A 13,370-nucleotide genomic window follows, 5' to 3' on the forward strand; every position below is an offset into this window, starting at 1 on the left:
TGTGATAACTGTCTGTGGAAAGTGTTTTAAGGTTTTTAATTCAGTTTATTATCGATTGCATTAATTCGTCATATGTGAAGAGTGAGAGGTAAATGAGAGGTAGTGGTGATCAAGTTTATAGTATTAATGCAAAATGTATTCACTGCCCTGTGCAGGTTGCTTTTTGTTGGAGTCTGAAATTGTGCCAGTGAGACCAGTAAATTCACCTGAGCCAGGATTCAGGATCCCCAGCTGTGATGCAGGAATGTTTCCAGCATACTGAGAAGTGATAGCTGCGTTACTTCTGGACAGATAAGCTTATGAGATCTCAATACAATACACTACCCGTGTAGTACTACTAACATTAACACTATACACACACACTCCACACACCTGAACTGATAAGACTGGAAAGAACTGAGTACATGGACTACAACAAACATTGCATTCCTTATTGTGAATTGTTAAATGACTGTTTATGGTTTTGTTTTAAATAAATGTTTGAACTGTTCTTTTAGCTCCCTAGTTGATGCCTAGATAAGCTCCAAGATCCCAACTTTCTCTCCATTCTGTAGTGGTAAAGTATAGTGTGTTACAATTGCCACTGAAACTGTTCATCACCTAACTGAGACACTTGGCTGGTTTTGCTGTCATTGCATGGCCTCTATACAGCTTTTTGTTTGTTTAACTACAGACGTATTCATTAAAAAAAGTTTTCACTTCTTCACTATAACTTTGTTTCTAAGACACTTCAGAACAACATAACAGCTGATCAAAGTGCTGAACAAAAAGAAAAAAAAAATAAGTCAGTACAGGTACATACAAAGGGTAGGAAGTTTAACACAACTCACACTGGGTTAAAAGCCAAGGAGAAAAGGTGTGTTTTTAAAAAAACAGCAAGAAATGGAGCCTGATGAGTTTGTCTAGCATAAACCTATTTGCTGGAACGTTCAAGATAATTCTACTACACAGCAAAGCAAGACACAAGTAGGCAAAGTTCTTTGTATTGCTCGTGCACGAGGGAGACCCGACTGGAGCCTAGTGTTGTTCCGCCCATTTGACCTCCGTCGGACTCGTCTGCTCCCTCGTAACACTGCTGTTTATTGAGGTTACATGACTATGCATAAGTTCATTAACATATGACATCTTACATGTGAACAGAGTACCGTGTGTGTGGGGGGGGGTCAAGATGTGACCCTGTGAACAACTCCCCAAAATCTGCTGGCCTGGAAGTCCAGCAGTTCATCTAAACAAAAGGCACTTATACTAAAAGAGACATAGATGTGTTTACCATACCATAAAACAATAAAAGAAGGTACGACCTCTCTCATGACCCCAGGATGTGTGTGTATCTCAGAGTGCTCTGGGAGGCACACAGAGTCTTTGCAGACTGCTGAGGATCAGACCTCTATTAATCTACAAACAATTATATACTTCTAAATGATTATAAATTTCTAAGCATAAGTGACAATAATAAAACATAAACCCGACAGAGCCTGCCTGACCTCCATTGGCAGCTTATTCCACATTTTAGGATCCAAAACTGGACAGGCTTTTTCTCCTCTGGCTTTATATAATGCCTTCGGAACAGTCAAAAGTACCTGGTTAGCTGATTTAAGAGCACTGACAGCATGTAAGGGTGAAGCAGCTCAGTCACATTGTTCATTTCTGATTAAAGTAACAACTTCCTTATGTGAGCATGCTGCTGCTGGGAAGAATAACTTCTTTCTCTCTCGTGCTGTGCCAGCAGGTCTATCTGGCAGGATAACAGCTGTGCGTTGAATCAAATGGAACAGTTCTAATGTTCCACTTAGAATTCAGCAAAGAGCAGTAAACCTCAGAGCAGCAGCTGATCACAGCCTTTACATCAGGGGTCCCCAATCCACGAGGGCCGGTGTCCCTGCAGGTTTTAGATTTCACCCTGGGTCAACACACCTGAATCACATGATTAGGTCATTACCAGGCCTCTGGAGAACTTCAAGACGTGTTAGCTGTGTCCAAATTCAGAGGAAGGATGTTTCAATGCCTTATTTGGAGGCAATGACATCACGGCGACGCGACGAAGGCTGTCCGAATTCAAAGAGTACTCAAAATGTGGCGACAAATGCGTCCTACTTTGCCCTGAATTCTAAGGATGGTCCGATGTATCCTTCATGTCCTACTATATCCCAGGATTCATTGCGGGTCATAGAGGAGATTTGTTTCTGATAACGATGGTGGTCGAAGCAGGAGAGGAAAACACTTTCAAATGTAAGTATATGAAAATCTGGTTGTACAAAATTTAAATTGTTATAGCGGTTGTTTTGTTAAGCTTTGGGCATCTGCATAGACATGTTTCTTTTCTTTAAAATAACCGTAAACCAGCTTGTATTGGGGGTCCCGCGATTTGTCATGTATTGCCGCTTACATACAGCTAGGGATGGGTATCGAAAACCGGTTCTTGTTGAGAACCGATTCCCACTGTTTCAATTCCTTGGAATTTTTTGCCAGTTTTGCAAACGATTCTCTTATCGATTCCAGTCGCCCCGAATGACGTCACCACGTTGCGGAGCGTCATTTACCTGGCAGGGCGCCTAAGCGGCTCAAACGCTCAAAAGTTTGGTTATACTTTACGAGAACGGATGACAACGGGGCAACTTGCAATACTTGCAAAGTAGATATTTCATTTAAAGGAGGAAACACTACGAATATGCAAAAGCATTTGCTCACAAAACACGCGATGACCTTAAATGAATGTCGTGTGTTTTTAATTCCACTCGGACTCGTGAATCTCAACCAGCAGCAGCAGCGGTAACGTTTGCACGTCCTCTCCCGTTAACGCGGCAGGTAAATAATCAGCTAACAGTGCATATTATGTTAGCGCGATCTGCCTTATTACAAAACCTGCCATTACTGTGCATTTAGGTGACCATGATGAGAGAGAGACAGACAGAGTCTGACTGGTGCTCGCTGGCAGTTCTCGCTGCAGTCTACCGTTAGCGTCTCTTTTCAGGCCCGAATGTCACCGAGCAGTGACTAAGTTTGTGGTCAAAGGCTTGCACCCATTTGCCACAGCAGATGCCCCCGATTTTCGGTAAGTGAATGTGTTTAATTGTAGGCAGGGACATTACTGGATATTCTTGTGTAATTGCTACAGAATAATTTATGTTATACTTTGTTATTGCTACAGAAGAATATTTATTTTATTACTTTACATTTACAATTTTCCCGGGGACCCTGTGACACCCCATTGAAGAAGCCGTAGGCTGTGGATCTCTTAAGATCTCACTGTTGGGTTTGTAAGGCCATGTTACTCCTAAATTTCTATCTTGTTCAAAGAGAAGATATAAAACAAAGTTCTAAGCTAATCGACCTTAGTGTTCTCCTTTTTTAAAAAGAATCGATAAAGAATCGAATCGTTAAACAGAATCGAAAATGGAATCGGAATCGTTAAAATCTTATCAATACCCATCCCTATATACAGCTAATTTGGATTTTTTCGAATTGGTGATATGTTGTGGGGAACAAAGACCAAACGGCTTAATTTATTAAAACAAGGAGAAAACGATCGCCTCTTCACTGGGGTGAAGAATTGGGCCGCTACGGCGTGGATGTACAAGAATAAATCAATGTACACATCATATTCATATGAGTGCGGTCCTATTAACCCTCATGCTGTACAGCAGCGGTCCCCGACCTTTTTGCGCCACAGACCGGTTTATGTCAGACACGGAGCCTTTAAGGTATCGCGGATAAATACAACCACATAAAATGATCCGACCAAGACAAAAACTGTGGTATTTTGTAAATATAATAATAAACGTGAATGTACTGTGTAACTGTGTAACTTTATTAGCAGCGTCCTCCTGAAAATGCACCAATATTGACAGTAACATCCTCCTCTCTGCTGCTTAATGCTCTCTGGTCGCTATGGTAACGTGTAAATATTTCTTTCAAAATAAGACACACAACTACAACAAGGGAAAGACTCAGGAAACCGAGTTAACGATAAAACCCTGAAAACCATAAATTTCACACCGAGCCTTAACTCTGTGGCCCGGTACCAAACGACTCACGGACCGCTGCTGTACAGAACCTGTGATGTCCAGACGGTGTTCCTCTGATGTTCTGCTGTGAAAACCTTTGGGCTTAGGGATTAACATAGTTGCCATGGTTTCCTTTCTTCTCTTATTTGTTGTGTGTGATCAGGACAATTCTGGAGAAGATGGGCCTGCAGGGGAAAGTCACCCCCTTGCAGGCCAGAAGACATGAGATAACTTTAAAAAATACAAAGTATGTATGTGTGTTATCAAGAAGATAATTCTTAAGAACACAAGTTAATAAATGTGCAATTACTAAGAGTTGTTGTGGTGTTTTTATTTGCCTGCTGTCATTTTTGATTTCCTCTGCCTTTAGGATTGCAAGTATCCAGGCTCAGGAGAGGGGGTCAGTGGGAAGCCCACTGCTGCTACTTGGCCCTGGTTTGCCCCCATGGATGAGGTGATAGGACAGATGCCTTCCATTAAGCCTCCTGTCCTAATGTCCTCTCTCCCTGAGGACACTCCAGGGCCAAGTGCAGCAGTGGGTGACCAAAACGACAGCAATGATGAGGCGAGTCAGCCACCTACGACAGGGAGAAAGAGGAAAAGAGACGGGGATGATGAGCTGCTAGACCTCATCAGAGAGGACATGAGGCAGCAAAGAGAGGCTGTGTCATGTTACGGCTGTGTGCAGACAGGAATAGGACCCAAGGTGCAGACTCCGGAGACAAAACGGTGAACTCAAAACAGCTTTATTGCTGAACAAAGAAAATCTACAAAACCTAAACTGAAAAGAATCTAACAAAACACACACACACACACACACACACACACACACACAGGGAGCCACAGGGAGCCACAGGGAGATACACACAGCATGAGGGTCGACGCGACACTGACTCAAAGAAACACAGGGTTTAAGTACACAGAGGGAGCAATCAGGGAATGGGCAACAGGAGGGAAACACAGCTGGGGCAAATCAGGACTAACGAGACAAGGAGAGCAAAACCAGATACACTAACATGAGACATGGACTTTCAAAGTAAAACAGGAAACATAACACAGACTCACAGGCAGGCATTATAACAAAGGGAACAAAGACGTGGGACCAGGGCAGACACAGACACTGACTGGACGTGGGGATACAGCAAACAGGGGAGACAGCAACTCAGAATCACAGACAGAAAACCAGAACACTAAAACTCTAACAGAACCCACCCAGAGAACCCAAACTAAGAATAATCCAAAAACCCAAAAAGCAAAACTAGAATATAATGAAATAACAAACTCAAAGAACCAAAACACAAACCACTGGGTCGATGACCCAGGGATCCTAACAGGCTGAGGAGAGCAGAGCAGGGAGAGGACGGACAGACTGTTTTCACTTCTAGAAAGATTAGTTCCCAAATGAGTTATGTATTGAGAAATTTATTTATTTGAATATATTTGTTACATTGTTATATATGTTGCATTAGTTTAAAGGTTTTATGTTATTAATAAATTGATTCAAACAAACAGTAATTGTCACTGAACTCAATTTGATTTACAGGCATTTGTAACACGTATGAACATGACGCTAACTTTGAACAATATTACTTGGATATTTATTTGATAGCAATAAAGTAAATAACAATAACAATTAAACAAGAATATTTCAAATACACAGTATGTAAAGATGGAAAAACAATATTTACAGTTGTTCACACAGGATTAACCTGAGTGACCTGTTCCTGGACCATTTCTTTAACAACTGTAATAGATTACAGGAAGTCTCTGGCAGTGTTGCTGAATCTGCCCGAGCAAGATCAGACGTGGATAGGGTGCTGCAACTGAGACCTGCGGTTTGTCTTTTCTGGTAGGCGAGTGGAGAATCACACAGGGTGGTCTGCAAAGAGAGCTTTAGGATGCTTCCTCCCACTGTCCACTGCATCCTCCATCCACAGGGTTTGCAGGGCTCACTCATGGCTGCCACACCACTAAGATGTTTACAGAGATATGCAAGCAGGAGATGGTGGATGCTATATCATTAGTATAATACTTGTAACTCTGGAGCAGACAACAGTTTGATAAAGTGCTATGTAAAAAACAAACAAACAAAAGATTAGATTCTATATGTTTCAAAGATATTTAGTTTATATATTTTATATGATACAGTACATGTGTGAGAATGACCGATGTTGTGGCAAAAATGATCGTCTGCCAAAAACTGATTTCGGTTTTGCCCTAAACTGATTGCTCGTATTTAACCTGCTATGAATAACTTGTTGGTCTATAATATGTGAAACATGTCAAATGTGTCCCTCATTAGTGATATCAAGTCACCTGCCACCAGCAACATTCCTGTAACAAGGTAGAAGCTGCAATCAGTTTTTGGCAGTGACTTTTATATATCCTTTATTTATCCAGTTCAAAAAAAAAATCTTATTGACATTAGAAATATATTTTTTAAGAGTAATCTGGCCAAGAGGACAGCAGACAGCGCAACACATATATCAATTGTACCTACATTATAACCAGAGTTATAAAGATACTTGAACAACAGGTAATTGTTGTATATATAAAACCCCTTAGTAAACCATGTTCACCGAAATCTATTTACCAACATACATAAAGATATTACACATATTACACACGGAAACATTGGAAATCAGTTTTGGCAGGCGAACACTTTTTTGGCACAACGCCGGCAATATTTCAATTATCCGTGTAATTAGCTAAGTAATTCCTAAATGTGTGTAGATTAAAGGAAATTATTTTACCTGGATATGATTGTCTCTGATGAGGACACATCTAAAACCTGCAGGGACACCGGCCCTCGTGGACTGGGATTGGGGACCCCTGCTTTACACGAAGAAAACAAAGCTGGATGTAACCTGTGACTAATTTCTGAGGGATTCTTTTCCCTGAGCTGCAGCTACATCTGATCCACATGACAATCCTTATTTAAACCTGACTGTTGCTGTTAGCTATCTGCTGGACATCACCTCAGGAAACTGAAGTCACAAAGCTGCCAAATTATATATGAAATATAATTAATTTGAACAGATGCTCTCATAAGTTCATTTTTGGTGTGTAATTCTAGCACTTTTATATATGTATATTAGCAATAATTAGCAACTATCTGTAGCAGTCTATTGTTGCACCTTGCTAACTAAGCTAGATAGATGACAGCCAGATCTTTATTATCACTGTCACAAGAACAATGAAAGACAGTTTGGCATCTCTCCATTAGCAGTATGTAGATTTTTACATTAAAATTACTTTAGAATAAAAGATACACCTGTAAGGAAATGGCTGTGTGCAGGCAGGAGTGGACCCAAACGCAGGACTAACACGGGGATAAACTCAAAATAAGGCTTTATTCATGGAAAGCCAAACGGTGATACAAAACTAAACTGGGAAAAGCTAATTTCACAACGGGGAACACAGCTGAGGATAATTACACGTGACAGGACGGGAAGGACACGGAAACTGAAAACGCTGACACCAGTCATGAACCTTCAACGCAACACAGGATGTACACAGAGAGAGCCTGGAGGGAAAGAGAGAACGAGGGGGGTAGGCATATGTGCCAAGTAAGGCTAAAAAATTGTCTTTTCCCAGTGTCCGTGTTTCTGCTCCTTGTGGGTCTATGTATAATGTGCTCGCTTCGTCCTCTCGTTTCCACAACTCTCCTGGAAATCACAGAGGCAGCCGTTAGTAACTTCCACACTCGTGGCAAACTCACACTTACTAACATACTGTATGGTTTTGCTGGGAAACTGATGGGAAATCTCACAATGATCCAGCATCGACCAGAGCTCAGCCACTCTGCTAAGTAGCTCTTCAAACTAGACTGATCAGCAGCAGGTGCATGAAATCATCCTCCTCAGGTGTAGCTGGCCTCACGGCAGGAAACACTCTCCAGGCCTAGTGCCCCAAGGAAACCACGACAAAACACAACACAAGTGAAAAACAACACCGCACACACACACACACACACACACACACACACACACACACACACACACAGTAAGATACATAAACATGGCAGGTCACCCTGTCAGGACTGCCAGCCCCAGGATAAATCAAGAACAAAAACACATGAACCCTGGGTCCCCAGACTGAGGCCCATGACATTAACCTACAATGTAAAGCTCTTTGAGGTGACTGCTGTCTTAATTTGACACTTTACAAACACAACTCAATTGAAAAACGAGGTGGGGTGATTTATAACATTGTTGCCATCTGCCACTGCGAGCTGTCACAGATGACCCTTTCCTTCCCCGCCACCACCCACCAATCTGAGCCATGGTCTGAGTAACCCTCATCATTAAGGCCACTCCCACACAGACTCTATTCGGACCAAGTCCACTGCACTACTTTCAAGCACTTTGCAACCTGTCTTCTAATGTCTGCCTTTCTATTGTCATTGTTTATATTCCTCATGTCTGTTATTTATTCCTGCTGTCCATACACAGTTGGAGTGGAGCACCCACAATTTCGTGTAAGTTTTCTGTTCTATTTTCTATTGTTCTATTGGTAAGGTGCAGCTATCTGCTACATTACGTCTACTATTTGGAGTCACTGAACTGGACCTTTCAACTATTTATGTGGTGCCATTTCAGCATTTTGAACTCAATTGTCTAGCATAACCACATGTGTCCCCATCGCAGACAAACAGGTGAACCCACAGTGACTACATCATCTTATATATATGGTCTATTTTTGGACACACTACCATCATTCTTGCTTTATGTAGTTGTGTTTTTTTATTAAGCACAGCGAAGTATTTCTAAAAGCAGTTGAAACCAGTCATGCATCACTGTCAGACTGTCGACTGTAGAAAATAACCACAGTAACACTGGCAGCATGTTTGTACTGTCTGTCTCGGTATTCTGCTGACTGACAGTCGACCGAAACATTAACAGTAGTTAACAAAGGAAAGAAACAAGAAGAAGACGAGATAGCAGACCTGTTGTAAATGATGGTAGAGATAAAATCTGCTATGAGAAAGAAGGATGAGGAGTAAAATGGCCTTGACGTGAGACTAGCAACAACATTTTTGCATTAAACTTCACGTGCCACCTTTAAAGTTCAAAATGATCTTGTTGATATGTTCGTTCTGACCTGAATTTCTCTTGAGTTTCAGATGAAGAGTTTATCAGTCTAAGATCTTTGAACGAGAACAGGGCTTATACCGATCACTTTACATAAAACTGCTAACAACTTCAGATTAAACCCACTCAGATCTTTATCAAGAGGTGCACATCTCATTATTCTGATTTTTATTTTTTTACGGGCTGATCATCGTCCTTTATCATTACAATAACATCTGTGGTCCCTGCTTCTCCTTTTAATCTCCGATCTACTTTTAAAATTATATTTCCAAAGATAAGAAAATATTTATTATTAGATGAAAGCCAGACTTGTTCATGTTCCCTTGTTATCTAAGCAGAAGCATTACTTGACCTCACCCAGCTGCACAGATGTTTTACATTTCTCGTGGCTTTAAAAACACACAGAAGACAAAATCACAGTTAAAGCATCAGCGGTATGTAAGCAGATACTTCCTCGTTGAGAAGCCTGAGATAATGAACTGAATACTTAGAACACCAGCGTTACCTGAAACTTTCCATTTAAAGACTGAAAGAGCTTAGCAGACTTCAAATCTCTGTAATGAATACCCTGAAAAGAAACTAAGAAGTTTGTGCCGATATTGGTATATGTCTTGATCCATGCTGCATCAGGTAAGGAAGGGGTTCTGTTCATCTGGATGTTTTCAGTGGGAGAAACATTTCATCATCATCCAGGTGACTTCTTCAGTCTCAGCTGACTGCAGGTTTCCCCAATCTTATACACAGTACGTTTGCACAATAACTGAAACCAGCCCACTGACTAACAATAAACTGTGAGCTCAGTTTCATCATCATTAATATTCAAATTTGTCATGGCCATTGATGAGTGGCCATGAGTATCATTCACAGAGAGTTGGGGAATGGCTGCAATCACAGCATTGCAAGATGGTGAGAGTTGTACCCTTTGCTCTCTCAACTCAGTCATCTATAACATCTCAAAGTTTCTCCACAACACCTTTGATTTTCCTGAGAAGGTGAGAGATTGGAACCGTGTCTTCATTCCACCTACTTCACATACAAGGGTCAGTTCTACAGGCAGAAACATGGGTGTGCCATGGGCTCCCCAGTTTCACCCATCGTGGCCAATTTGTACATGGAAGAAGTGGAAAAGAGGGCTTTGCTATCCTACCCTGGAACACCAGCAAGCCATTGGTTCAGATATGTGGATGACACCTGGGTGAAAATCAAATCTCAGGACGTACTACATTTCACGGATCACATCAACTCGATGGACCAACACATCAAATTCACCAGGGAGGATATGAAAAGTGGCAGGTTAGCCTTCTTAGACTGTGAGATTTCCATCAGTAATGGGGGACATCTAAAAGCCCAAACCACCTCACCGGCTCCTAATGATACACATGAGTAGCAGCTCAACTATGAGCCCCTCATGCTTTGAGGCCAGTCATGGTTTTTGTGAGGTTTTGTTGAGTTTTCTGGTTATTTTATGAGACTGTTTAGTTCTTGGCTTTCCACTGTCACTGTAGTGCTTTAGTCTCATTATTGTTTCTATGAGTTTTTCCTGCCACTCTGAAGTCTCTTGAGTTTTTACATGTTTTGATATTTATTAGTCTAGCATCCTTAGTGTCAGCTAAATATTGACTAATTATTCCAGCAGGGGTTCATTATTATTATTATTATTATTATTATTATTATTATTATTATTATTATTATTATTATCAGTTTTTTTTAAAGAGCTTTTAAACCTTGTTTCATGCTTTTTAAAAACTTCTATGAGCCTGGCCTGTATTATCTGATTTTAAACTGATCTACATGAATGCATATGAATTTATAGCAAACAAACAAAAACAATAGAAAATGAAACTATTCAATGCCACTGATCCAGATGGAAGAACTCAGGAGTCATAGCAACTCAAAAAAAAACCCAAACACACACACATTATAAGAGAGAAGAAAAGAGAGAAACAAAAAGTTAAATACCTCTGCTTTGTTTGCACAGCACCAATCTGTCATGAGAGCATTACACAATGTACACAAAGAGCCGTGTTGTTTTTCTGAATACCATTTCACTGAAGAAACCAAATTATTAAATGTCTGACAACTGATATCACAATTAAAAAAATCTAAACTCTGAAATAAAAAGCACACGGAGAACATGCAAACTACACAGAAAGGCACTGCCTGGATTCAAATACTGTGAGGCAGAGCTAATCACTGAGCCAAAATACTGAAACTATGACTATTAAATTATTGGATTTTGTATGAACTTGTTTGGTTTTGGACTTTCTGTCTGTGGAATTAAGAGTGAATTTTAAAATTATTCAGTTTGTCTCAAAAGCCTGCTGCAAGGGACAGAAGCACACCCACAGCTGAGGATCGCAGTGTCTGCTCTATGTGAACTCTACTGTGTTACTATTTACCTTTAGTAAGTTAGATGGGTTGCAAGTGAGTGTGGGGGGAGAAGGGTTGAGGGTTTGGTACTGAGATAGAGTTGTCAGCGTAGGCAGTGGCCATGACGGTGGATGAAACCAGTTTGGAAGGGTTCATAAAGCTCATGGTGGGACACATGTTGTTGAAATTGTATAGCTACTCATTTTTTTCAAGACTATGCTGAAGAAGGAAAGGTTGGACATCAGTATTTGTTTAGGCCATCAGGGTCCAAACGAAGGGGTTTTGAGGGGTCACTGAAGCAGTTATGAAGCTGGAGCGTACAACTCCTGACTCCAGGAAAGAGTTGTCAACTATAAGATGGCACAGAGCAGGTAAAAATGCCTTGACCAGGGGTGTCTGCGTGGGGTTCAAGCTGCAGCTGGAACCTTTGGCCTGACTCAGTGACCTGAGAGGAATCCACAGAGGAGAATGAGGACCAAAATACATGCAGGTGGGGAGGTGAAAGCAGTCCAGGCCCTTGTAGCAGAGGTCAGGGGCACCTGAAGGGTGAGGTGCATGAGTTCAGAAATTACAGGAACTTCTTGGAAAGACACATGATATTCTGGTAAGAAAAAGAGAGGAACTAAAAGCAAAATTCTTTGCTTTGTTTGCAAAGCAACACTGTACAATGAAGAGGTGCAAAAAAGAGCTGTGTTGTTTTTCTGAATGTCATTTGACTGAAGAAACCAAAGTATTAAATGTCTGACAACTGATATCACAATAAAAAAAAACTAAAATCTGAAATAAAAACCACACGGGGAGCTTACAAACATGAAAAGCTACTGCCCACGGAGCCAAAATTCCACACCTATTATTATTAAATTATTGAGTCTGAATGTCACATGACTGTAAATTAGTCACCTTCACAAAGTGCAGTGTTTTACCCAGAGGTTATTGTCCATCTGGACTCACTGATTCTTTATTCTGTTGTGTATCTACGTAAAAGACAGAAAAATTTAGAGACCAAACTCTACATGAAAACAGTATTTTTTAAAAATACAAAAACAAAAGAGAAAACAGTTCAACAAATGAATGCAAATCAGAATAAATCTGTCTATTATCCTCACACTGCCATAATGTGAGTTTGATACACATGAAATCCTGTCATCTAAAAATACAAGTATATGTAGTGTGACATGTGTCATATGATTGAAAAATGAAACTAAATCTATGCAGTGCAACTTCTTAGAAAAACACATCATATTCTGGCATGAGAAAGAGAGAAACAAAAAGCTAAATACCTCTGCTTTGTTTGCACAGCACCATTGCGTGATCAGAAGAGTTGCACAAAAAGAGCCGTGTTATTTATCTGAATGCCATTTGACTGAAGACACCACATTGTTAAATGCCTGACAACTCAAAAGTCTTTAGCTTTTCATCGTCAATGCAGACGAAGGACTACACCTAAGGACTCTGGCCAGATTCAAGTACTGCGAGGCAGAGCTAATGACTGAGCCAAAATACTCCACCCATTATTATTGAATTGTGTGGTGTCAGTTTAATTCTGGGGTTATTGTTCTTTATTCTGTTGTATATTTATGTAAAAGAAACCAAAGAATGAGACAAAACACTAAATTAAAAAAGCATTTTGAAAAAAGAGCAAACCCACTGTGGACATGCTCTGAAATGTAAAATGTAAATCAGAATAACTGATTTATTATCCTCACACTGCAGTGATGTCAGTCTGTAAAGTAAAAATACACGTATTTGTGCAGCACTACAACCTGGTATGATGTGAGAAAATTCTGAAAGTCAACACCTTTCAACTTTTTCTTGAAAGAAGTGTTACGAATAAAATGATTAAAAAAGCTGTTTTTGTTGTTTTTATATACACATTGCTATTGTGCTCACAAAGAGTTGGCAC

Source organism: Oreochromis aureus, linkage group 9, assembly GCF_013358895.1.
Source record: "Oreochromis aureus strain Israel breed Guangdong linkage group 9, ZZ_aureus, whole genome shotgun sequence".
In the NCBI taxonomy this organism is placed as follows: Eukaryota; Metazoa; Chordata; class Actinopteri; order Cichliformes; family Cichlidae; genus Oreochromis; species Oreochromis aureus.